This window comes from Cavia porcellus, unplaced genomic scaffold (assembly GCF_034190915.1).
Source record: "Cavia porcellus strain 051 isolate PalLab524CR breed Dunkin Hartley unplaced genomic scaffold, mCavPor4.1 scaffold_23, whole genome shotgun sequence".
NCBI lineage: Eukaryota > Metazoa > Chordata > Mammalia > Rodentia > Caviidae > Cavia > Cavia porcellus.
Genome location: NW_026947506.1, coordinates 53,554,349 through 53,579,577, shown reverse-complemented (window position 1 = coordinate 53,579,577; position 25,229 = coordinate 53,554,349). Strand labels below are relative to the sequence as shown.

General features: G+C 39.4%; 1 long non-coding RNA gene across 1 annotated transcript in view; it reads right to left on the bottom strand.

Moving 5' to 3' along the window:
* Positions 1 to 25,014, bottom strand: part of LOC134472395 (uncharacterized) — a 49,318-nt gene extending 24,304 nt beyond the window's left edge. Inside the window, exon 1 of the long non-coding RNA XR_010042201.1 lies at positions 24,942 to 25,014. This is a non-coding gene — a long non-coding RNA (uncharacterized LOC134472395). The remainder of the gene's footprint in view (positions 1 to 24,941) is intronic.
* Between the last annotated feature and the right edge of the window lie 215 nt (positions 25,015 to 25,229).

Genomic DNA, 25,229 nt, shown 5'->3' with positions numbered 1-25,229 from the left:
AGTTGAGGCATTTCCATAGGAACCACTGGCACCACGGTCACTTCCTCTTCTATGTCTGACAGCCCTGGGATGCTCTCCTCTCTCAGGCTGGGCTCCTCACTAGTTTTCTTCTCCCTTGTCCCCTGTCCCCTGTCCCCTGTTCCCTGTCCCCTGTCCTCTCCTCTCCTCTCCTCTCCTCTCCTCTCTTCTCCTCCCCTCTCCTGCACTCCCCTCCCCTCCCCTGCCCTCCCCTCCCCTCCCCTCTCCTTCCTTCCCCTCTCCTCCCCTCCTCTCCTTTTTTTTTTCTTTTCCTCTCCTCTCTCCTCCTCTCTGGGCTGGCAATCAATTTACCAGCTGCATGGATGCAGTTTGTAAAGGCAGCAGGGACCCCTGGGGATCTGTCATTGTGACCTGTGACAGGGTCCTCAAGGATTCACTGTAGAACACCCTGCTTCATAAACTCAGGATTTTGCTTGGAAAATCCGATTCCCCCTGAAATTTTTCTTCCCCCAATTTGCACATCCATCTGTCTCCCTGGAGGGCTGTATGAACTACTTTGGGGAATCTGCTTGGAACCTCAGAGCCCACATGGTCCTAGAAGCATAACAGATATTCCAAAAACAAAACAACAACAAAAATGTCCAAGAAAGAATGCAATATTAATATTATAACGGAGAAAGCTGGCGGGCACCACCTCAGCCAGATGACCACTGTCATCACCATGAGTGATGAGAGGTGCTGATGTTCTGTGCCCTGTGGAATGAGAATGGAATGTCCTCTCTGCTCCTCACCCCCAGATCTACAGCCCAGTCCAATCCTGAGCAAACACCACACACAGCCAAACTAGGAGCTCTGAGAGGGTTCCTGACCTCAGAGGTCACAGATGATGAAGGCAGACAAGAGCCCGGGGACAGGCAGATGAGGCTAAGCCTCCCCTGAGCCCTGTGCTCCCACAAGCATGAGGGTTCTCCAAAGATCCAGCCCTGGAACTTCCTGTGTTCCAGATCTTCCTTTCCCCAGTCCCACTGCCTGTCTGGAACCTTGCTTGCTGATTCCAGAGCACCCTCCAAGATGCTTCCTAGGCTTCTTAGGCTGAGAGATTACTTCCCAGATAACCTGACCAGGCAGACATTAAAAGGTAAAAGGTGCATACACACACACACGCACACACACACACACACACACACACACACACACACACACACCCTATATTAGTTGGGGATCACCTGAGAAATAGAACCACTGCAGAGTGGAAGTTTATTTTGAGATGTTGGCTTGTATGATGGTGAGGAAGGGCAAGTTTGAAATCTGCCAGGCCGGGAAGCAAACTGGAGACCCAGCAAACTGTCTGCATTATGGTCCAGAGGCGAATTCTTACTTTGAGAAACTTTTCTCTTTGCTTGAAGGTCTTCAGCTGATTCCGTTGGTTAGATTAGATTCCATCCCATTATGGACGGTCATTTGCTTTACTTGCAGTCCACCAATTTCCATTTTAATCCAGTGTAAAATACTTTTATGACGGCATCAAGACTGGTGTTTCACCGAACATCCGGGCATCCTGGTCCACGTAGGTTGCCGTGAAAAATTAACCAATCACAAAGCAAGCGTGAAAGCAGTGACAGCCATCATTCCTTAGCTCAGGTTGTGGGATGCAGGGCGTGCTGGTTGGGGAAGTCCTGCCCATTGCTGCAGAGGAGGAAACTGAGGACCAAATTGAGTCAGAGTGCAGGATGAGAATGAAGATTCCACGGCTCTGTGGGACAGGTCTGACAGGTGCTGGATGCATGGTTTCCTGGCGTGCACTGATTTCATTAGGAAGGCATAAGTGAGACCATGAACAGCAGATTGACCCACATGATTTACAGAATGTGGCCAAAGTTACATCTCATCATTATCTCTCACTGTCTTTTTACAATTTCTTGGTGTGAGGCATTTTTCATGGGAGGAAAAAATCTTTTGCAAGCTCCAGGAATTTTCTGGTTCCCCAAATGCAATAGCAAGTCTCATGCTAATTTTAGTTTGCAAAATAGAGTCTTAAGTTCAGGAGTTAATATGCCCAGTCCAAAATATTAGCACTTCAGTCTTTGATCAGAGTTAAGCAAAGCAGGAGGAGATGAACATCTGGAGTGAGTCTGTAGATTAATTGGGCTTTTTTCGTCCTTTTGTTTTTGTTTTGCAGTACTAGATGTGGGGTACTAGGTGTTTTTTATTTTGAAACCAAATCTTAGGAAGTCATCAAGTTTGTCAAGGTGGATTTGAACTGGTGATCTTTTTGCCTTACTTTCCAAAGTGATAGGATTCGAAGTGCTTACCACTGTGCAAGACTGAGAAAGCATATCTTATGCTCTACAACTATCTACATAGTTACATAGGCCTGTGTGCAAAGTAAATGTTTTCTAGTTGCACAAATTTTAGTAAGATCAGTGCACCTTCTTAGAGACTAACTAAAGACATTTTCAGGAAGGGAGAATAAATAAATGTGTCAATATGGCACCCAAAGATGAAGGTTGAGATTTGATCACTGGATTTATTAAAATAAGGTATCTAATGGCCTACACAGGAATAATTTGGGTGACATGTTTGAGACATGAGCTAACTTTACATGATTAATGTCATCATCACTAACATGTTCTAATTAAACTTAAAAAATTTTAAATAATTTTTTTAAAAGTGAGAGGGAGGGTGTGCCCACAGTGAGAAATAAAGTTTGCAAAGTTCCTTCATGGGATGGAGAGACCTGGGGGAGATACCTGGCATGGAAAAAGCCACCGTGTGTGAGCATGTGTGTGTTTTCAGATGGGCAAGATAATACGTTTTTATGCTGATAAGCACTGCATCAAGAGGGTAGAGAAGTGGTGGTGCAGGAGAGAATTGCAGGTAGTGGCTCCAGCTGGGGAGAGGAGAGAGGGCATCTTGCGGAGTGGGGAAGTAGAAACCTTCCCCACCATGGGGAAAAGGCGGAGCCTGTGCTCTGCCCCCCTGTGGGGACCACAGAGATTCCACTATGTCCCCTCGGGCTGTGCTCAAGTGCAGTGGGGTTCTGGCCACCAGCCTGGGGTGGGTTGGAGAGAAGATGGAGGCTCCGGCTACTGTCCAGTGGGTCCAGAGCGGTGTAAGCTCCAGATCCTCCTGTGCATCTGGGACTTCCCCTGTTTTAAAATTGCAAGACCTTGTCACAGGCAGCCCCATCTACCCTGGTAAAGGGGAATTTGGTCACCATATCAAAGCTCTCCTTGTGGCCCTTTGAGATTTTTTAGGGGGACCAACACCCCACTTATACCCTAGTTGTACCTCTTGAGTGGGAGGCTCTCAGCTGCCCTCTCTTAAGAGTATATCATCAATGTAAATTCAAGGGTTCAGCCACCTGTTCTTGAGGAAGAATATATTTTTAGAACTACACTATTTAATAGTTTTAAGAAAATATGTTACTTTAAATTATTTTTAAAATGTATATTAGTTTGGCATTTTAATTGGAGAATATAATTGTACATTTTAATGGGGTAACATGGAATGTCTCAAAATATATACACTTTCTAAAATAATAAGGTATTAGCATCCTATATCCCTCATTAATTTTTGTGGTGCACTGTTGCCTTTTTAGTTGTTTGGAAGTCTTTGGCACAATATTGTTAAGCATGGTCACCCTGCTGTGGAGTAGAAATGCAGAACTCCCTCTTCCAGCTATAAATTCGTACTCTGGCACCAATATTTCCCATCCCCTTGCCCTCTACTTTGGTAGCCACTTTCTGCTTTCTACTGCTGTGAGTTGAATGGAATCTGCATATTAATGAGATTATGCAGTACTGTTTTTCTGCCTGGATTATTTCATTTAGCCTAATGTCCTTTCTTTTCATTTGCCATGTGATAGGACTCTATCATTTATATGGCAGAATGGTATTCTGTCACACAGAATAACATATTTTCCTCACCCACTGATCCACTGATAGACACTTAGGTTATTTCTGTATCTTGGCTACAAGATAGGTTTAGGGAACGTAGGAGTGCAGGCATCAACAATAACTAATCATCACAGAAATGAAAATCTGATCAAAACTGACAGTGAGATTCACCTTGGAATGGCTATCATTAAAAAGACAGAAATAAATGCTGGTATAGATGAGAAAGACAAATTCTCACCACACAGCTGGTGAGAATGTGGATTAGCATAGCCATCATAAAACCCAGTATGGAGATTCCTTAGAAACTTACTGCTGGATTTGGTGTGGATCTAAAAAAAACCAATTTAGTATGTCAGACTATTGGGAGGAGGTGACTCAGGTGGCGTTAGTCCTGTGCTTCACTGGCAGAAAGGGAGACGTACACCTATATCACACGTTCATTATTTCTTCTGCTAATTGTACAGTATGTTCTTGGCTTTGAGCATCTCATCTTCTTTCTCCTTGTCTCTAAATTATAGGTCATTTAGTACAAAATTTACTGAGAAGTAAATTTTACCCTCACTTAGATGGCTGAAGAATAGAGGATGTTGCTGTAACGAAGCTAAACTAGGTCATTAGACTGCTTTATCCGGTGGTATCAAGGTGCCCCCAGCACGTCACTACCTTAGATTTTTATGAAGGGATAAAAGGAAAGCAAGTCATTGATAATGTTCAAGAACCATATGAAGAAGCTCTGTTGGGTTGATTTAAAAAAATAGCTATTCAGGGACATACTGTACTTGAGTAAATTTACACTGCTTTGTAGTTTAAGACAAGATCCTTTTCCATTCATTTAAGGTTACAGTCCATGGGTTAATTCTAATTTCTTTTTTCCCTTTTGCAAACCTCCTATTTTGACTCTCTTCTACTTTTTAAAGAAGGGTGGGGCATAGATGATACATTACTCAGGACCAAGCAAATTAGCGTTATGCAATCTCTAGTTATCAGCCTGAATATCTTGTATCAAGGAGGGTGTGCTCAATTATTCAAACCATTATGAAAGTTCTTCTCCAAATTGTTGCCAAATACCTGTTCAAGGAAAACACCTTTTCATAGTCTGACTTAACCCTCCTTTTCCTTTGTGTGGAACCAAAATCACATATACTGATATATCAAGTACAATTATTATTTTTCTTGGAACTTGGTATCACAAAATATAATAGAAAAGAGGGTACTATGGCTACCTGACTGGATAATACAAAACCATCAATGCTAGTCACAGAGACAGCAGAGACACCTGCCTCCCAGGAAGATGCCATGACTCAATTCAAATTGCACCACTGTCTCCCCTAAAAGGGGAGATTCCATCTGCAGGATTGGACAGAGCTTCCCTGAGCGCGGTGACCGTCACTTTCACAAAAAGGGTGGGTAGAAGGGGGAAGCCCCAGTGGAGCCTGATATAGTGGGTAGTGAGTGGGTCTTACCACATAGGGTGCAAAATTTACCTGATTTGCAGAGACCATTTCTAAGAAGTAGCAATAATGATTATACCACAAAGTTGTTGGGAGGGGATTTTTTCTGCCTCAAAAAATCACTTGTTGAAGGACTGCTGTAGTCTAAAGCTACTCAGCTTTAGACTGTCTCCTTCTTTAGCATTGTTCTTGAAATAAGACCTCACACACTTCATACCCCACAAAATGTAAAAGTATTCTCATAATATATCCCCCTATGGGATATGAAAACGCAGCCATTTTTCCCATTAGAGTTCAAAATGATGTTCTCTTCAAAAATGACCTCAATGCATGGATACTGATGATGTTTGCAAATGGGATTTGACTGCGATTTAACTTGTAGTATTGTTGAATACTCTTTTTGAAATGGTGTGCTGTATAGCCATTTTACTGAACAAAAACTGTGGAGGTCATTTCCCAGGGACATAAAAGCCATAGGGTTATAGAGTAAATTCCCTCCTCCTTCCAGTCCTCACCACCAAACAGCAGTGCTCTAATACAATTAGTAGAGACTATAAGGAGAAGGCTGCAAGGTTGAGACTCTTAGAAGACTCAGGGAAAACCCAGAACATGAGAGAGAGAAACCAGGGTGCAAGAAAGATTGAAGCCTTTGACCTTGGTAAGGAGAGCAAAACTCAGCCCATCTCCTCCCCAGATTAAACACTGAGCTACAGTACTGTGGGCTTCAGCTTGTGGTTTCTCAAACACAATGTCTAGTTTTCCATGGAAAATTACAAGGTGTACTAAAGGCAGGAAAAGTGCTATCTGAAGAGACAAGCATTAGAATCAAACTCACACAGAGAGTTTTGAATATCAGACAAAGGATTTAAAAATATCCAGGCCCATATTGAAGGCTCTGGAAGAAAAATATTGGTAACATAGAAAAACAAATGAGTGGTATGAGCCAAGAAATATTCAAAGGAAGAATCAAAAGACACATCAGTAATCAACAGCACCAGAACAGAATTAAAGATGTCTCTGATGGGCTTATCAGTGGACCAGACTGGACACAGGAGGGAGGAATCAGTGAGCTGGCTGGATGCAGTGGTGCATGCCTGTCATCCCAGCACTAGGGAGCCTGAGGTGGGAGGATCACTGTGAACCCATCAGCCTGGACTATATAATGAGTTCAAGGCCAGCTTGGACTGCACAGTGAGACCCTGTCTCAAAAAGCTTCAAAAACCCAAAAACCCAACAAAGAAATAAGCAAAGAATCAGTGAATTTGAAGGTATATTCATTGAAGTGTCCAAAAATTAAATTTAAAAAATGAAAAAAACTAAAGACAAAATGAACACAATATCCAAACAACTTAGGGACGCTTTCCAAAGGTTTAACGTGTGCTGCTGAAATGTCAGAATATGAGGGAAAAGACTGAGGAATACAAAGAATATTTGAGGTAACAAAGTACAAATTTTCCAAAATTAGTGATATCAAACCAAGGATTCAGGAGGCTGAGAGAGTATAAAACATGACACAGAAAAAGAAACCCACACTTAAGCATATCACAATCAAGCAACAGAAAATCAACACAAAGCGAAAATACTGAAGGGAATAAAAATGCCTAAGAGATGCACAAAGATAAAGAGTTACAGGGGGGTTTCTCATCAGAAACTCTGCAAACAAGAAGGGAATGGAGCCCCATATTTGTTGAAAGGTTGAAAAACAACACAATAAAACTAGCAACCTAGAATTCTGTGTCATAAAATGCTCCTTCAAAAAAGAAGGATGAAGAATTTCTCAGACAAACAAAAAGCCAAAAGAATTTTTGCTAGTAGACTTTATGTCCAAGACGTTTGAAAAGGAACTCTTCAGGGAAGAGAAGTAAGATAGTATTTGATACTTTAATTACATAAAGAGAAGAAAACATCACAGTGACAGTTAATGAAGATAATGAAATCTTATGTTATAGTAAGCAGATCTAGCAGATAACTGAGGCACTTGTGGTGAGAATGCATTTAGTTATTACACTACTATTAGTGTCTTACATAAGTGAAGTGAATAAGAAAGTAAAAGGAACAGCAAGGGATGACTGGGAGTACCCTGTTCTAGGGTACAGCCTGTGGGGTCCTATAAAATTGAAAGTGGCCTTAATTGTAAATATACACTGCAAGTGCTAGGGAAATCAATAAAGATATTTTTCAAAAGAAATATAACTTATATGATTGGATTACGTGAAATACTCAAGAGAACAGAAGGGGCACAAAAAAGGAGGGTTAAAAAGTATAATGAATAGAAAGTATATGAAATGTAGATATGAAGCCAATTACATAAATAATCACTAGAAACAATGGAGTATGCAATTAGACTTTAATGGACAAGGACTATCGTGAGGACTAATAGTGAGGACTTTAATAGACAAAAACAAGTACCAACTACACCTTGTCTAAACTAAATCTACTGTATAAAGGCTAAACACTCAGGAAGAAAGTTATACTATGCTCACATTAAAGTTCAAAAAGGATATTTCATAAAGGGAATAAAGGGAAATTTGTCAGAAATACAGAGACATTTTATAGTGATAAGGAGAAGCTCCAAGAAAATGTCACAGCCTTTAATGTGTATGTAACTGCCAATATTGTATGTAAGACAGGAATTGATAGTACCATGAGGAGAAGCAGACAAGCCCATTCTTGGTGCTTTTACTATGTTAAATAGAAAACAAACCTCTTAGAAAATAAGGACCTGGCGGTAAATACACCATCAATCAGTTTGATCTAATTGATATCTGCAGAGTAGTCATCCAAGAATAACAGGATATTCATTTCTTTCAGGGTCACATGAAACACTCACCAAGTTAAAACACATTCTGGGCTAAAACACTCTTGAGCAAAATGAAAAGAATGGAAAACACCAAGTATTCCTCAGACCACAACAGAATTACTCAGAAACTAATGGTCAAAACCAGAACTATAACAGCAACTAAGGCAAGTTGTATTTGATTATCACATAAAGTATAAAATAAATATCCATGTGCACATTTATGCCAATGTAAGCAAACAAATAAAAATAAAATAGGAGGAAGGTAGGAGTAGAAAAAATCATGTAGAAAAATTCTAAATAATTTATCCATAAGGAAAGGAATCATAAATCCCAACTCCTCGGGTGCCCTGTGCAGATTCACATTCTTCTGTGCAGTGTAAAAAAGGAGAAAATAAAAGAAATCTCATAGGTCCAGAAATTCATTTTTTTAAACCAGATACTGAAGGCCAGTGTCAACAGCCATGTGTCAATGTATGTGCTCTTGATATCGTAGGTGAATGCGGCACTTTTGTGATTCTACAGAGTGAGGTCACTACATTCCAATCCTGGTGCAGTCATGAGGAAGACTTCATAAAAATAACAAAGTCTATTGGATGGGAATTCCACAAATATTTGAAGAGTATTTCTCAAAGCTATGGAGGAATGCAACCAAATCAATTATGAAAAGCTGTCCATGCAAAGTAGTGTTGTAGACACACAATAATAAGACATCTTGGAGAAGATAGAGAAAAGAAAAAAGAAAAAGACATGTTATTTAAAAAATACACATGTACTGTAGATTTAGTTAATAATATGTCAATATCTGTTCACTAATTATAAAAAATAAAACAGTAATGTAATAATGGGAAAAGTAGACACAGATTGTATAAGAACTTTCTGTATCATATTCTCAACTTTCCTGTCAATCTGTATCTGTTCCAAAAAGAAAAGTCATTATAAATATTCAATTAATCCCCAAGAAGGTAGAAAAGGAATAAATGTAAGAGAAAATATAGGAGAAAAACAAAGCAAGCAGCAAGACTGTAGGTTTACGCTCAGTTCCACTGATAATGCAATCATGTTGAACATCAATGGTTCAGACATGAGAATTTAAAAAGACACAGAGTGAGACTCCTGGTCTTGAAGACCAGGTCTACTTGGTCTACTTTATGCTGGTCTCCACTAAACTCTTACAGGTGCTATAAATAGAACAACAGAGCAAACAGAAGAGCTTGGGAACAAGAGAGGAGACTTTTCTGGGGATGTGAAGATCTCATGAGCCTGATAAAGTTCCCAAGCTTCATGTATTCCAGACTGGGATCCAAAGAAGCCAGCAACCTAGAAATATTCATGGGCTGTAGGAGACAATTTGATTGACTCTCCTTGAATGCAGAATAATTGCTGTAACATTAGTTAAATGGAATCTCATTTCCATATACTGATATGTACAGAATGGGTTATACTGTTCCCTTCTTCTTTTAACTGGCTTTAAGTGATGCAAATAAGGCTAGCTGAGGTACTGTTATGTAATCTTGGAGGACAACCTGACACTTTCCTGTTTCCTCAAATAGTGCTTTATGTAAAAGATTGAAGTGTAGTGGGACAGCAGAGCCACTGGGCTCCAGGAATTTCAGCTGGGTACAAACTTCAAAGTAAGATGCTATGGCTACCCAGGGCACAAAAGTTTACATGTTAGAAGCTGAAGTAACAACCTCCTAAATTCATTCCTATGCTATCCAAGTCAAGTCATGCAGACTGGCATTTCTGTACATCTCCTTGCATATTAAAAAGATGCTTTTCTGGGACTGGGGATTTAGCTCAGTGGCATAAGCACCTGCCTTGCAAGTGTGCGGTCATGAGTTCAATCACTGGTACTGATTAAAAAAAAAAAAAAGATGCTTTTCTCTTCACCTGAATAGCCAGCTTGAGTTACTAACATAGTTCCCATCATCTTCCCTGTCACACATCCTCAAGCCAATCCCTTCTTCACAAGATAGCAAGTTCTGGGAGAGGCCTTGGATCAAGGCTTTTGTCTATATATCCTCATTTAGATCTGGTTTAGGACTCCTTGGCCACTCTTAATTTTGAATATGTCTTGGTGTTTTACTCTTGCTGTGGGTTGCATTGGAGGTGGTAGATTAGAATTAACTTGCTGGGATTCCAATAACACTTCAATGGGATTACAAATATAACTTTCTGAATTGTGAAGAATATTAGAAAAGGGATTACAATACTTGGATAACAATATTCAATACTTGGGTTACAATGATGGGCATAGACAAAAGACCAAAGAAAAATTGCTGTCCTTAAACAATATAACAAGAAAAGAGCTGCCTGGTAGACACATTTCAACCTCACAACCTGTCTGCTTCATTCAAGCACCATTGGGAAGGTGGTAGTGCCACCTTCATGTCAGAAAAACCAAAACCTTTGCCAGATGGTAGCAAGATGATGCCATCTTCTGGATAGCATTAGAGAAGGTCCAGTAGGGTCTGAGGACTTTCACCCATGCTGGATGGTTACCAGGCCACACTCCAAGGAACAAGAGAAGACTACATGATTGAGCTGAGCATCCTCGCCAGTTCAGCAGTACTGTGGCTCCCTCTCCTCATAGTGAGGACTGTGTAAAAGAAAGTTTAACAGTGATCTGGCACTTTCACCACAGCTCAGCAGTTGTGAATTCATCTCCTACTGCCATGATATCTGTGGAGACCACAAACCTAGTCAGGAAGCTATCCATGATTGAAGAAGACTATTGGGAACCCTTGAAGTGATTCTCCAATCTCCATTCAGATATTATGGCACATGGCAAGAGAGAAAGAAAGAGAGCAAGAGATGAAATGGCAGTACAGTGAGGATCTGGGATGACCAATTGTTCACGAGGAAGACACAAAATGTCTTGAGGCAACCAGAATCTTGACTTTTAATGATTGAAAAGGGGATCTGAAGAGGGGATTTTCATTTGACAGAAGAGGGAAGAGTTGATCTTATGCTAAGAGAGATCTTGTCATGGAGTGACTTTTAATCTTAGTGGATGGGAAAGGATGGCTTATCCCTGGAGAGATGATGGGAAATATCAAAAGGGTGATACTGATAATCTCAAGCCTCCATTTTTCACTTAGAAAAGTGTGCAAAATTAGCCATTGTGACCATCCTCAAGGGAAAGAGGTTGGAATGCTTAACCTCCAAGTGCCTGCTGAATGAATGTGTGAGTCAATGGAACAGACAATGTAAGAAATAGACAGTGTAACTCAGTCTGTGTACCAAGACTGGGAAGCACTGATCATGGTGGCTGATTGGACTGTTACCTGGGGTTCTGTGACAATTGACATATGGCATAATGGAGGCCTCACATCTTCCTTAGCTGAGTTGTATTAAGTCCCTGCAAAGGATGTGGCCAGGTGGGCATCTGAATGGTCTCTGCCTGTCTGAGGGGCACCTGCCCTTTGTCCATTGCACCATCATTCAAGGGTACAGAATAAACATGTAGGAAATCAGAGATGGGAATTAACTAGTCAAAACCAATAGTTCATGATTTTAGAGAAAGGGGCTTTTATGGAATTAAAAAATAAAACCAAACCCTCCATGTATCTCAAAGAAAAAATAAAAAGAGGCATATTATTCCTGAGAATTCTTCCCTGTACCTTGGGCAGCTGCCACAGTTGTTGCCACCTCCTTTGGGTTTACTCCCTGCTCCCAATTCATCTAATTCCAGCCAGTTGAACTGATGCCAGTTAGCCATTGCCTGTATTTGGCCATAGAGGGCCTTCTCCAGAACCTTCTACTTCATGGCTATGCTTATCCTGGTCAGACAATGTCATCTAGTGCCCGCCTAAAATGACTGTCAGCAATTCCTTTTGAGTTCCACATTTTAACTGAGAAAAATTGTCAGCCCTGATCCAGAAACTTAATAAAAGAAAAACAATTCTGATGTTCACAAGAAAATTTAGCCTGATGGATGACTATATCCTCTTGATTACAAGTTATAAGGGCTATGACACAAAAATAAATGTCCTCTCAAATTAAAAGGTAAGGTTAGTAGCTTCCACACCTGTATTTAAGACCACTATATGACTTTCCTGGTAGACAATGGAACTGAAATCTCTGCCTTTAAAAGTCCCCTCTGTCAGAAAAAGGTTACCATCCCTGGGACTCTTGCCTCTCACCCCTTGTGCCAGACACAAACTTGCACTTTAAGAGGATATCTCATCAAACATAAAGTCCTGTATAAGGCAGTCTCCGTACTTCTGGGATGAGACTCTTCAAGTTAGAAGCAACCATTTCCTTTGCACCAAGACAGTCAGGTTCCCTCTCATTTAACCCTAAATTTTCCCCAAGAGGAAGATGACTCCTGCATCATCCTGAGACAGATAACTGCAATCCTGAAAATCCTCCTCTTAGAGGTATATGACAAGACTCATCTATCCCTAGGCCTGACCAACCATGCTCCAACTGCACATCAGCTGCCTAAAGCAATACAGGACCTGGATAGACTGCTAATCTGCAGTTGCAAACCCATATACCCTATTTGGATGCCTACTTCCAGATGCCACTTGGTTCACTTTCCTGGATTTAAAAGATACTTGTTTCTGTTTACAAATTTCCCATTAGCCAGCCCCTTTTTGCCTTCAACTGGAAAAATTCAGAGACAGGAAAAAATTTCACCTGGACTATTGTCATAAAGGTTTGGGAACTTTCCCACTATTTTGGGGGAGGCCTTAGAAACAGATTTGGCTCCTGGACATCCTGTTTTTCTGTCCCATCTAGGTCCATCAAGGTCATTCAAGAAAAAGAAATGAGGCTTCAAAACTATAGAATACTTATAGACTGTCAAACTGCTAAAATACACCTTTCCTTCCTGTAAAGCCAGTTCAAGACCTTAAAGCTTCCAATGCCATCATGATTGCCCTCTGTGAACATCACCTCAGTCTTCTGTCACTCACACCGTGTCGATTCACCTCCCTGGACATAAGAATACCTTCTTCTGCCTTTAGTTGACTCTGTCAGCTAGCCAGCCTCTCTTCACAACTAACCTGGACTCAACCTCTGTGAGGTTCAAAACTTGTTTCCTCTTTAAAAAAGTGCTTCTGATTAATGACATCCAACCTGATCCTGGAAAGATATGAGAGTTCTGCTGCAATATATGGCAGAAACTGGTGATAAGTAAAAATTCCACAAATTTCTTAGAGCTGCTGGCTTCTATAGAATCTGTGCCTTTGAGTTTACAAAAACAATGATGATTATCCAGGCTGTCAGCCCCTGGGAGCACCCAGTGGCTTACTTATTTGTCCCAAAGGGCTGCCTCCTCCCTTTGCCTCTGTCTAACAGCCACTGCTTTCTGATCAAGGAAGCTGACAAAGTGCACACCTTAGGCTGTGCCCCATCTGTCCAGACCCGACATGTTGTACTGGGCCTAAAAATAGAACTCCTAACAGATGCTGAGTACACCCTGTTTATGGATGAAAGTAGCTCTGTTAGGAGTTGAGTTTGATAGGCTAGATATGCTGTGACCACCTTGGACAAAGCTATTTTGGCCAAATCTCTCTTGTAACTGCTTTATGCTATTGTCTGGAAACCTGCCACCCACACTGCAAAATAATTTGATCCAGGAGCCTTAGCCCTCTCTGGGGATCCAATTGATTGAAACATCAACCCCAGCTAGAAAAACTTTACTGAATACATGTGAAGGATCAGAGCCAGACCTTTGCCCACTGTTTGTTCTGTAAGGTCAAGCTGCAGTGCTGGCAGCTTGTAAACCTGTATACCTAAAGCCAGCTCTTCAGCATCTGTGTCACTGACCTTGATAGCATGTGTTACGGTGACTTTCCATATTTAAAGACATATAGATAAATTACACAAAATAGAACCTTATAGTGGTTACAAATATCTGCTAGAGATCATCTGTACCTATTCAGGTTGGCCCAAGAAGAAGTTTATAAGGTCCTGCTACCAGCTATACCTATAGACACTCTTATATGCACATATAATACAGGTGCATATTAACTACCTCTATGAGTTTCAGAAATCCAGACTTAAATCTGCTGGAGAATTTATCTGGACAGCTTTTCTGGGCCCTGCTTTGAAAAGACAACTAACTCATTCTAAGCCCTCATTCAGTTACTCTAGACATTGGCCAGTCAATGCATGGCTTAAGTCTGAGGATATTGTTCACAGGATTGCTCTGTACCTATTCCTTTTGATTTTTGTGACTTTTCAGACTGTTTACCTCAGTCTTTGCTTTGCATTAGCTCTTTGGATGATTATCCTGAGAAAATAAAAAAAAATAGCCGGTAAGATCCTTCTAAATGATAAAGATTTGATGGGCACCCATGGCACACTGAACATTCTCCTAGATTAACTCCTTAACTCCATTGTCAGAGTCATCTTAGGGAGAATCACTATAATAAGGACAACAAATCACAAACTGCTGGTGGGAGTAGTCAGTCTTGGGAATCTTGGCTAGGGCTCATCCTAAGATCAGTAACAACCCTGCTGCTACTGCTTCTGGTTGGGCCTTATCTCAAAAGATCACATGTAATATGCCCAGCAAAGAAGGATAAATGTAGTACAAGAGAATCCCTACCCAGCCTGTCTGTTAGTTGCCTGGGTATTAGTTCCAGTTATTTTTATTTCTTAGAAATGGCTGTTCACTGTGATGCATCACTGGTCACTATGATGCATATTATAAGAATCAGTTCCCAACTGGCAAGCTATTCTGCCTCTGCACTTCCTGCTTGCATCTTGCAGATAACCATATATCCAGAGATTGGAGTCTGACACTTGAGGATCAGTTGATTCCTAGTCAATGACCATTTGATGTTAAATAAGCCTACCTCTAAATTCTGGTATTTCAATATTTCTACTTGTCATGCACTATCAGGAGGAAGACAGTGACCCCTTCCCACAGTTCTCTTGCCCTAGGAATGTCAGAGATAACCCAGCTAACAGAGGTACTTCCAGTAAGGTCCAGAGCTTCATAATATGATACCAAAAATGCCACTAATAGCTGACTTGTAACATATGAACCAGGAAATATTAAACTCAATGAAAATATACAACCAATAGATGCTAACTCAGAAGTGACAGAGAGGATAAGACCATCTCACAAAGATCTTTAATGCCATCAACGTAAAATACTTTAGAGAATAGTGCCAAACCCATTGGAAACAAATTAATAAACAGAAATCTTCAGCAAAGAAACAAGAAACTATAAAAGATGACCTGGACTATAGAACTGAAACAGAAAGCATTCTGGGAACATGCGTGAAGAAGAAAGGGACAAAGAAAAAAGACAGAAATAGACCAGTCTGGATAGTAGAGAGAAAATAGAAAAAAAAACAAACTGAGCCTCAGGAACTGCTGTGATAGAAAATCTCTAACCTTTATATCACTGTCCTATGAAAATGGAAGAGGTAACAAGAAGAGGCAAAAAAAAAAAAAGTGCTTTAATGAATAAAAGCTGAAGCCTCTCCAATTTCAGCAAAAGAATTAAAATTACAGACTCAAAATACCGAGGGAATCCCAAACAGACAAGGAAGTCTGCACTGAGGGACAACGTGATCAAATTTCTAAAAATGAACCTCAAACAATATCTTAAAAGCTATTAGAGACCATGGCAAACCCTACTTATCTGTGCAACCATGGGATTTTGCTCAAAGCCTGGTAGGGCCCTGCTCAGCATCTGTAAACAAACCAGGACTTTTGATCAATACTCGGGTTGTGGTTGGGACCCATCTGGTGATCCCCAGGTAGATGAAGCCACCACAAGTTGAACGGCATCACCTGAAGACTTCCACAGCAAACTCTACCTATCTGTGTAGCTGTGAGACTTTGCTAAAAACCTGGTAGGGCCCTACTCAGTGGCCTCAAGCAGTGGGAGGCGGGGGGGTCTTTGGTGAGCCATGTGGGGTGTGTTGAAGGTCTACTCAGTGCACCATTTGGGGAGCCTTTGAGTGCCACTAGGGACCTGGTAAGGACTGCCTAATGTCCCCCACTAAACTGGGGAAACTCCTTCCAGTATGAACAGCCATCCTCAACTGAAAAAAACACAAAAAAACAAAAAAACAAAAAAAACTGAGACTTTGCATTCAACTTCCCCAGAGGAATACAGGAAAATGACAAAACAAAAGCAAAATGCAATCACAAACCTTCAGCTCATCCCAAACAGCCCAGAGACCTCCCTAGGAGACATGCACATAGAAGAAAATGTAAGCCATACGTCTGTAACTTCTGAAATGATAGCAACTGAAGTAAAGAATCAACTTCATGAAGCTATAAAGGAGCTTAGATCAGAAATAATCTCCCAGGTAAAACAAGAAATGATAAATGTAATGAAAGAAATGCTGACTATATCTAAAGAAGACATAGTTTAAAAAAAATAGAGGAACACAGCAAAATGATCGAAACTCCAAATGACCAATATAAGAAAGAACTACAATGCATGAAACAGATTCAAAGAGAGCCAGGAAATAAAAAACTCCATTGAAAGCTGGCAAAACTGCCTCAGTGAATGTGAAGATAGAGTTTTAGAGCTCAAATACAAGATTGCAGCTAGTAAACAGGGGAAGAAAGTTCTTTTAAAAATAATGAGTCAGGAAGTAACAATTCAACAGTTGCAAGATGATGCAAAGAAAAACAATATAATATTGATAGGTGTAAATGAAAAAGATGACAACACAAATGATATCAAAAGACTATTTCCAGAATTAACAGCTGAAAATTTTACAAATATGGGAAAGAAAACTGACATATAGATAAGTGAAGGACATTAAACTCCCATCAGCCATAACCAAAATAAATCTACACCCAGACATATAATAATCAATATCCCAGAAATTCAATATAAGAACATAATATTAAAAGCTATTATAGAAAAGAAAAAAAAATCACCTATAAAAGGAAGCTCATCAGAATCACAGTGGACTTCTTAATACAAACAATGAAATCATGAAAAGTATGGAGTGAAGTATTTTAAATCCTAAAGGAAAACAACTTCCAACCCAGACTGACATACCTTGCAAAACTATCCTTCAAAATTTATAGAGAAATAAGATACTTCCATGACAAAGAACAACTGAAGAACCTTATGTCTACTAAACCAACCCTGTAAAGAATACTGAAAGATATTCTACACAGACATAAGAATAACTATGACTTCAAGAACACTAACAGAAAGAAACCAACCACCAAGCAGTGCAAAACATTAAGCAAAGGAGAAAGGTAAACAACTCACAGCAGAAAGATAACATGACAAAAATAAGCCAAAATATATCACTTATAACTATTAATGTAAATGACCTCAATTCACCAATCCAAAGAAATAGGCTGGCAGAATGGATCAAGAAACAACATCCAACCATATGCTGTCTACAAAAAACCCATATAATCCAAAAGGAAACTCATAGACTGAAAGTCAAAGGATGGAAAACAATACTTCATGCAACAGGAACCCAAGAAAAAGGAGGGATAGCTATTCTGCTTGCAGACAATATGAGCTTCAAACCAAGAATGATCAAAAGAGATAAAGAAGGTCACTACATGCTAGTTAGGGGAAAACTTCAAGAGGAAGAGATAATAATCTTAAATATATATGCACCAAAATATGGGAGCACCCAGCTATATAAAACAAATACTAATAGAAATGAAAATATAAATAGGCAATAATACAATTATAATGGGAAACCTAAACGGGCTATTGACACAAAAAGACAGATCAACAAGGCAGAAAATCAGCAAAAATAAATAAATAAAAGAAAAGAAAAGAACTGAATCAAACTTGTGAACAAATGGACTTAACTGACATGGATAATATTCAATCCAACAAAAACAGAATATACAGTCTTCTCAGTGTCACATAGGACATTCTCTAAAATAGACCATAAACTAGCTCATAGAACATGTTTAAGTAAATGCAAAAGAATTGAAATTATCCCATGCATACTATTTGATCACAGTGCTATAAAATTGGAAATCAACAGCAAAAGAAACTTCAGAAGCTCCATAAACATATGAAAATTAAATAATACACTCCTGAACAATGAGTGAGTCTCAGGAATTAAACAACATCTATCAGTAAACAAATACAACTTACAGGAACCTGTGGGAAGCAATCAAGGCAGTCTTCAGAGGGAAATTTATTGCGGTGAATTCCCATATGAGGAAAACAGAATGAACAACCAATAACAACAAATAAACAACCTGATGCTATACCTCAAACATTTAGAGAAAGAAGAGCAAGTCAAGCCCCCACCAAAAAGAAGGGAGAAAATTATAAATATCAGAGGAGAAACCAATGCAATAGAGACTAAGAAAGCAATACAAAGAATCAATGAATCAAAGGTTGGTTCTTTGAAGAATAAACAAAATTGGCAAGCCACTAGCCAATCTTATTTTAAAAAGGAAAAAACCCCTCAAATTCCAGCAATAAGGAATGAAAAGGATGAAATCACTACAGACACTGTGGAAATACAGAAGTTCATCACTGCCTGCTTCAAAATCTGTACTTTCATAGGTTTGATAACAAAAGATATGGACAGATTATTAGAAACATGAATTACCAAAGCTGAACCAAGAAGATATAAAACTGCTGAATGACCCAATTTCAGTTAGTGAAATTGAAAATGTAGTTAGAACCTTACCAACAAAGAAAAAACCAGGTCCTGATGAGTTCACTGCTGAATTCTACAAAAAATGTAAGGAAGACTTAATGTCAACACTCCTAAAACTCTTCAATGAAATTGAAAGGGAAGCAATTCTCCCTAACTTATTCCTGGAAGCAAGTATTATCCTAATACCAAAAACAGAGAAAGACCCAACCAAAAAAGAAAACTACAGATCAATCTCATTAATGAACATAGATGCAAAAATCCTCAATAAAATACTGGCAAACAGAATGCAGCAAGTCATCAAGAAGATTAAACACTATGATCAAGTGTGATTCATCCCAGGAATGCAGGGATGGTTTAATATATGCAAATCAATGAATAGAGAGTCAAAGATATGAATCACATGATCATCTTAATAGATGCAGAAGAATCTTTCGATAAAGTCCAATACTCATTCATGATAACCCTATGGAAAACTGGAATACATGGTGTTTACCTAAATCTGATAAAAGCCACCTGTGACAAACCAACAGTGAGCATCATATTAAATGGTCAAAAACTGAAAGCTTTCACTCTAAAATCAGGAACAAAACAAGACTGTTCAATATCACCACTCCTATTCAATATAGTGCTGAAAATATTAGAACAATTATATAAGAGAGAAATAAAAGGAATAAAGATAAGAAAGGAAGAGGTTGAACTATCATTATTTGCAGATGACATGATATTATACATAGAAGACCCCCCCCAAACTCCATTGAAAGACTTCTAGATGTAATAGCCAAATTCAGTAATGTAGCTGGATACAAAGTCAACACTCAAAATCAATAGCATTCCTGTACACAGACAAAAAACTCAGAAATAAGAGAAACCATACCCTTTACAATAGTATCAAAAGAATTGAAATACTTAGGAATCAATCTAACGAAAGAAGTAAAAGATCTACTCAGTGAAAATTACAGTACTCTGAAAAAAGGAATTGAAGAGGATCTCAGAATATAGAAGGACATTCTTTGTTCATAGATAGGAAGAACAAACATTGTGAAAATGACCATTTCCCAAAATTGTTATACAGATTTAATGCAATTCCAATCAAAATACTGTTAGCATACCTCACAGATCTAGAGAAATCATTTCTAAAATTCATCTGGAACCAGAAGAGACCTACAATAGCAAAGGCAAATCTGGGCAACAAAGACAAGGCAGGAGGCATCACAATCCCTTACTTGAAGTTATACTGCAAAGTTACTGTGATAATATAAAGTACTGGAATAAAAACAGACCTGAATATCAATGGAATAGGTTAGAAGATACCACTACAACTACAAACACACTCAGCCACCTTATCTTTGACAAAGGAGCCAAACACGTTCACTGGAAGCCTCCTTAATAAGTGGTGCTTGAAAAGCAGGCTGTCCATATGCTGAAAACTAAAACCAGACCCATGCATACCATCATACATCAAACTAAAGTCACAATGGATTAAAGATCTAAATATTGAAACAGAGACACTAAATATGCTGCAAGACAAAGTAGGTAGAAATCTTGAAGACATAAGGGTTGGCAGATAATTCATGAACAAAAGTCAAACTGCCCAGGAAATGCTTCCCAGAATCAACAACTGAGATCTTAGCAAAAAGTTTTTGTAAGTCGAAGGAAATCTCCAACAGAGTGAAAACAAAACCCATGAACTGGAAAAAAATCTTGGTCAACTGTCCCTCAGACAAAGGACTTCTGTCTAGAATATATAAAGATTTTTTAAAAAATCAGACCCCCAAAATTCAAAGACCCAATCCAAAAATGGGCATCTGAGATGAATTCACTGTTCTCAGATAAAGACATACAAAGGCCAAATAAATACATGAAAAAATGCTCAGCATCATTGGCTCTTAGAGAAATGCAAATTAAAACCACACTGAGATTCTGTCTCACTCCAGAAAGAATAGCCATGATAAAGAAAACTACCAACAACAAATGCTAGAGAGGCTGTGGGGAAAAAGGAACTCTTTCTGTACTGTTTGTGGGAGTGCAGAGTGGTGCAACCACTGTGGAAATCAGTCTGGAGGTTCCTCAAAAAGCTGGTATTGGAGGTCCCTTTTGGCTCAGCTATTCCACTTCTGGGCATATTTCCAGAAGAACTGAAAACATCACACCACAGTGATATATGTGCACCAATGTTTATAGCAGCACAGTTTGTAATAGCTAAACCCAAATGCCTATTAACTGAGGAATGGATAAAAAAATGTGGTATTTTTATACAATGGGATACTACTCAACTATAAAGGAGGACAACATTGAGGCTTTTATAGGTAAATGGGATACAACTGGAGACCATATTCATATGTGAAATAAATCATTCCATATTGTCTTCCTAATATAAGAAATTGAAAGAGTAAATAAGATACAAGATCTTCAATAAATATTGCAAAAGCATGAGAAACTGCTCAAAGAGGAAAAAATAACTCATAGAAAAGGAGAAAAGAAGGAGGAGAAAAAAAAGATACAAATTTGTATGTATACACTTAAGATTACTAAGACGATTGTACTACTAATTTTATTAGTTATTGGAACAAAACAGCTAACATCTGTAGGGTTAGATCAATTTTGCATGACTGTTTCTGGTAATTCTAGTAAGACTTTTGAAGATAACTATGTAAAACAACAAAATTAGTTATATTCTACCACCTTGTTTTGAAAGCCTACATTGTTACTGTTTTGTTATAGTTATTTATTTGACTTTTGCTTCTGATTTTTCTTATACTTTGTTTTATTTTTCCCTGTAACACAGAAATGATAGATGTACATGTATAGGTTCATAAATGCCTAAGAGTTCACCTAAAGAGTTTATAAGAATTGATTTTAGTATGTGTGATGGTATGAACAGCTACACTGTGGAAAATGAGACATCATTGTAGACATTGCTGATTCCTATCATTTTGTTTTGAAGTCTAATGATGCTTTTATTCTTGATTTTGATTGGTTTTAGTCTGGTTTTAATTATTTTATTTCAATATGTGTGAAGGCATGGACAGTTATTTTAAAGAAAACAAGAGACATTATGGTAGCCATTATTGATTTTCTATTTTCTGGTTCTGAAGACTTATAAGGCTCTCATTCTTTTATTTTTCATTGCTTGTATATTATTTTGTTTTGTATTCACTCATTTTGGGTGAAGGCATGGACAACTTTTTTGAAGAAAACAAGAGACATTATGGTAACCACTGTTGACTTCCTGTTGTCTTGTTTTGCATTGTATTTGCATTGTTTGCTCTGATCTGTTTTATTCTGTTTCACTTTGTTTTGTTTTATTCTCTTTAAAAGAGAAAAAAACTCAGAGAGAAATCAACATCATAAACATAGCAGAAAAATCTTTTTATATTACCACGCATTTCTCATCCAAAGTTAAAAAGGCCAGAATGAGGGGACACAAAGTATTCAAGTGCTGAACGAGAAGAACTTCTCACCCAGAATACTATATTCAGTAGAAATAGGCTTCTTGAAAGGAGGAAATAAGTCATTTTGGGAAAGTGTGAGAATTAGTAATCATCAGCGTTACCCTAAGAGAATGACTCAGGGAAGTTCTTAAAATAGAAAGGAGACAATAAATAGAGGAAATTTGGGACATCAGGAAGAGCAACCCTGAAACATACGGGTACATGCAAGACATTTTCCTTCTACTTTTGACTGTTTTTTTATCATAAAGAGATGAAGAAAACAATAGCCCTATCTGCCACATTCCTTAATGTATGCAACATATACAGTAAGGGACCCATATTATAACCATGAGATGGTTAAAAGTTCATAAGTAGAATTAAGTTTTCTAGATTGTATATGATCTAATAAAATGTCTAGACCAGTAGACCAGTCATTAAAGAAAATAAAGCTGCAAAATATGAAAAGAAAAACTCATAGATAGAAGACCATGAGACAAATCCACAGGGATAGTCAGGGACCTCAATCGCTCTGTAACTGGTAGAATTATACAGAAAATCATCAGAGTTACAGAGGAACACACTACACTGTCAACCAAAAGGTTTTAATTGGTATGTATGTTCCATCTCAAAGGAACGGAACACACAGTCTCACCTCGTAACCAGGGAAACTATACCAAGATGGACAATATCGTGAGCATACTCAGCAATGACAGCAAAATTGAAATCATATAATGGATTCTCCAGCCACAATGAAGCGAAACCAGAAATCTGCAAAGATTTTCCAGCCACAGTGAAGCGAAACCAGAAATCTACAACATAAGGATCCAGGAATCCATTTCCAGGTTTTTCCTAAGAAAAAGAAGCATGTAACCATACAAAGACTTGTACACCCAGTATTCACAGTAACTTCTTTGGTAACAACTCCAAACTGTTGGGAACAATCCAAGTACCCTCAGGTGACTGGAAAAGAGATTGCAGCATATCCAGATAACTGGTTAAACTTAGTAAAAATGAATAAAATATTGACCCATGCTACAGTGTGGGTGGCTTTCAAAGTCACTTGGCTTAGTAAAGAAACTAGTCAAAATACAGAGCCCTTAGCTGTTTAATTGTATCTACATGCAAGTCTAGAAATGGCAGGCTAGACCGTAGGGGCAGAAAGCAGTTTTTTTTTTTTTTTTTTTTTTTTGTCTTTTTCATTTTTATTGGTACCGGGGATCGAACTCACGACCGCCTGCTTGCAAGGCAGGTGCTTATGCTGCTGAGCTAAATCCCCGGCCCCACGTGAAGGCCATTGTAACACGCCTTGGAATTCCACCACATTAACATCTTGTCATGTTCAGGTTCAAATTCAAGGCATTCCATTATTTTACATGGAAAAAAACTCCTGTCTTTCCACCTTACTAAACATGAGACCCAGTCTCTGAAACATCATTATCATGCTCTTACTCATATGAAATGCCATAGTAATATACACAGTGGGACACTGCCCAGGGACACTGCCCATCCATACAAATATGGAAGGCCTACTGTTTGCAGCAACCTAGATGGAACTGGAGATCATCGTGTCACCCGAAATAACCCAGGAACAAAAGATAAATACACCATGTTTTCACTCCCTTGAGGAAACTAAAATAGTTGCGTCCTAGGAGAGCAGAGTGGAATAATCTAGAAATGGTCACTACAGAGTGGAAAGGGTAGGATGGGTCAGAGGAAGCTGGACTGGAATTAGACAAGGACACCAACACTGTTACAGGAGGAACTGGTTCTGGTGCTGTATGGCACAGCAGGGAGACTTTTGTCCACAACAATCTATGATCTATTTCAGAATATTTAAAGAGCACGTAAGTACCCAACACCTATGAGATAGAAGTGCTTATTGCCCTGATTGGATCATTGTGCTTTCTATTGGGGGATCACATTGAACCCCATACCTATGTGCAAATATTGTGTAGCAATAAAAGAATAAAATCCAAGTAGACTGTATTCTAATATAAACTATTTGCAACATGAATTACCCTGACTCTGCACATTTAATGCAAGACATGAGTTTCAAGAAAGGTAGAAAAAACCTAGGAGGGTCCTAGTGAGCCCTCTCCTGTGCAAGCAGCTGTCGGACACTGCATGGGTAACATTGTAAAATCAGCTGCATTTTTACAAGGAGACTTGGGAGAGGGTGAGATTGGCTCCTGGTCATAACCAGAGCTCCCGTCCAGGGACCCCAGCTCTCTGGTCCGCAGCACTGGCTAACAGCCCATCCTGCACTACCCATGCGCTCCCAGATGTAGTTGGACCTCGCAGGCTCAGAACTGGAAACCATTACATTCCTCTGACTCCCAGCTGCCAAAGCAGCCATTTCAGACACAGCCACATGAAAAGAGAGCAAATAGACATTTAGCCACTTATAACCAGGTTTCCGTTTTCTCCAGCCAGGATTTCTTCCCCTGTGCCACTAAATCCTTTCTGGAAAAGACAGGAAAGAATTGGGACTGGGAACCCCAAGGTCCATTGTCTCCCTTTCCAGGGAGTGATGTGTGCGCTTCCTTCCTGCAGGGTCGGGCTCTGCAGCCTGCTGTCCCGGATCCCGGCCGGGTGGGGAAAGCACGCGGCAGAGACTCCCACGGTGTGACCTGAGCTGCGCTCTGCGAGGCACCCTGTGACCCAGGGGACGCTCTTCCCGGATTTCCTGCTCCCGCCCTCCCCTGCTCCCACACCTGTGAACTTCCTTTGGGAAGTGCTGCTTCCTCTCTTTTTTAATTCATTTTCTAGTTCAGGCCATGTCAGGAAGTACTCACGGGTCCGCAGGCCGGTGCTGGGCGTCATGCTTAAGTTCAGGAACGTGCGTGTCCTGTGTCCTGTGGGAATCCCATGAAGAAAGACCTGGCCATGTGCCCGACTCACACTGTAACTTCATCGTAAGACACAGAATTAGGTAATGGAAATCCTCCAGGATTGTCCTCTCTTGTTAAGGTCTGCCGTTGTGACCCTGGAAGTGTTCCATTTTTATAAAATGTGATAATTATCAGTTCAGGCCACAGCTCTGCAAGAACTTTAATTGGGAATGGATGGTCTATTTAGGGACT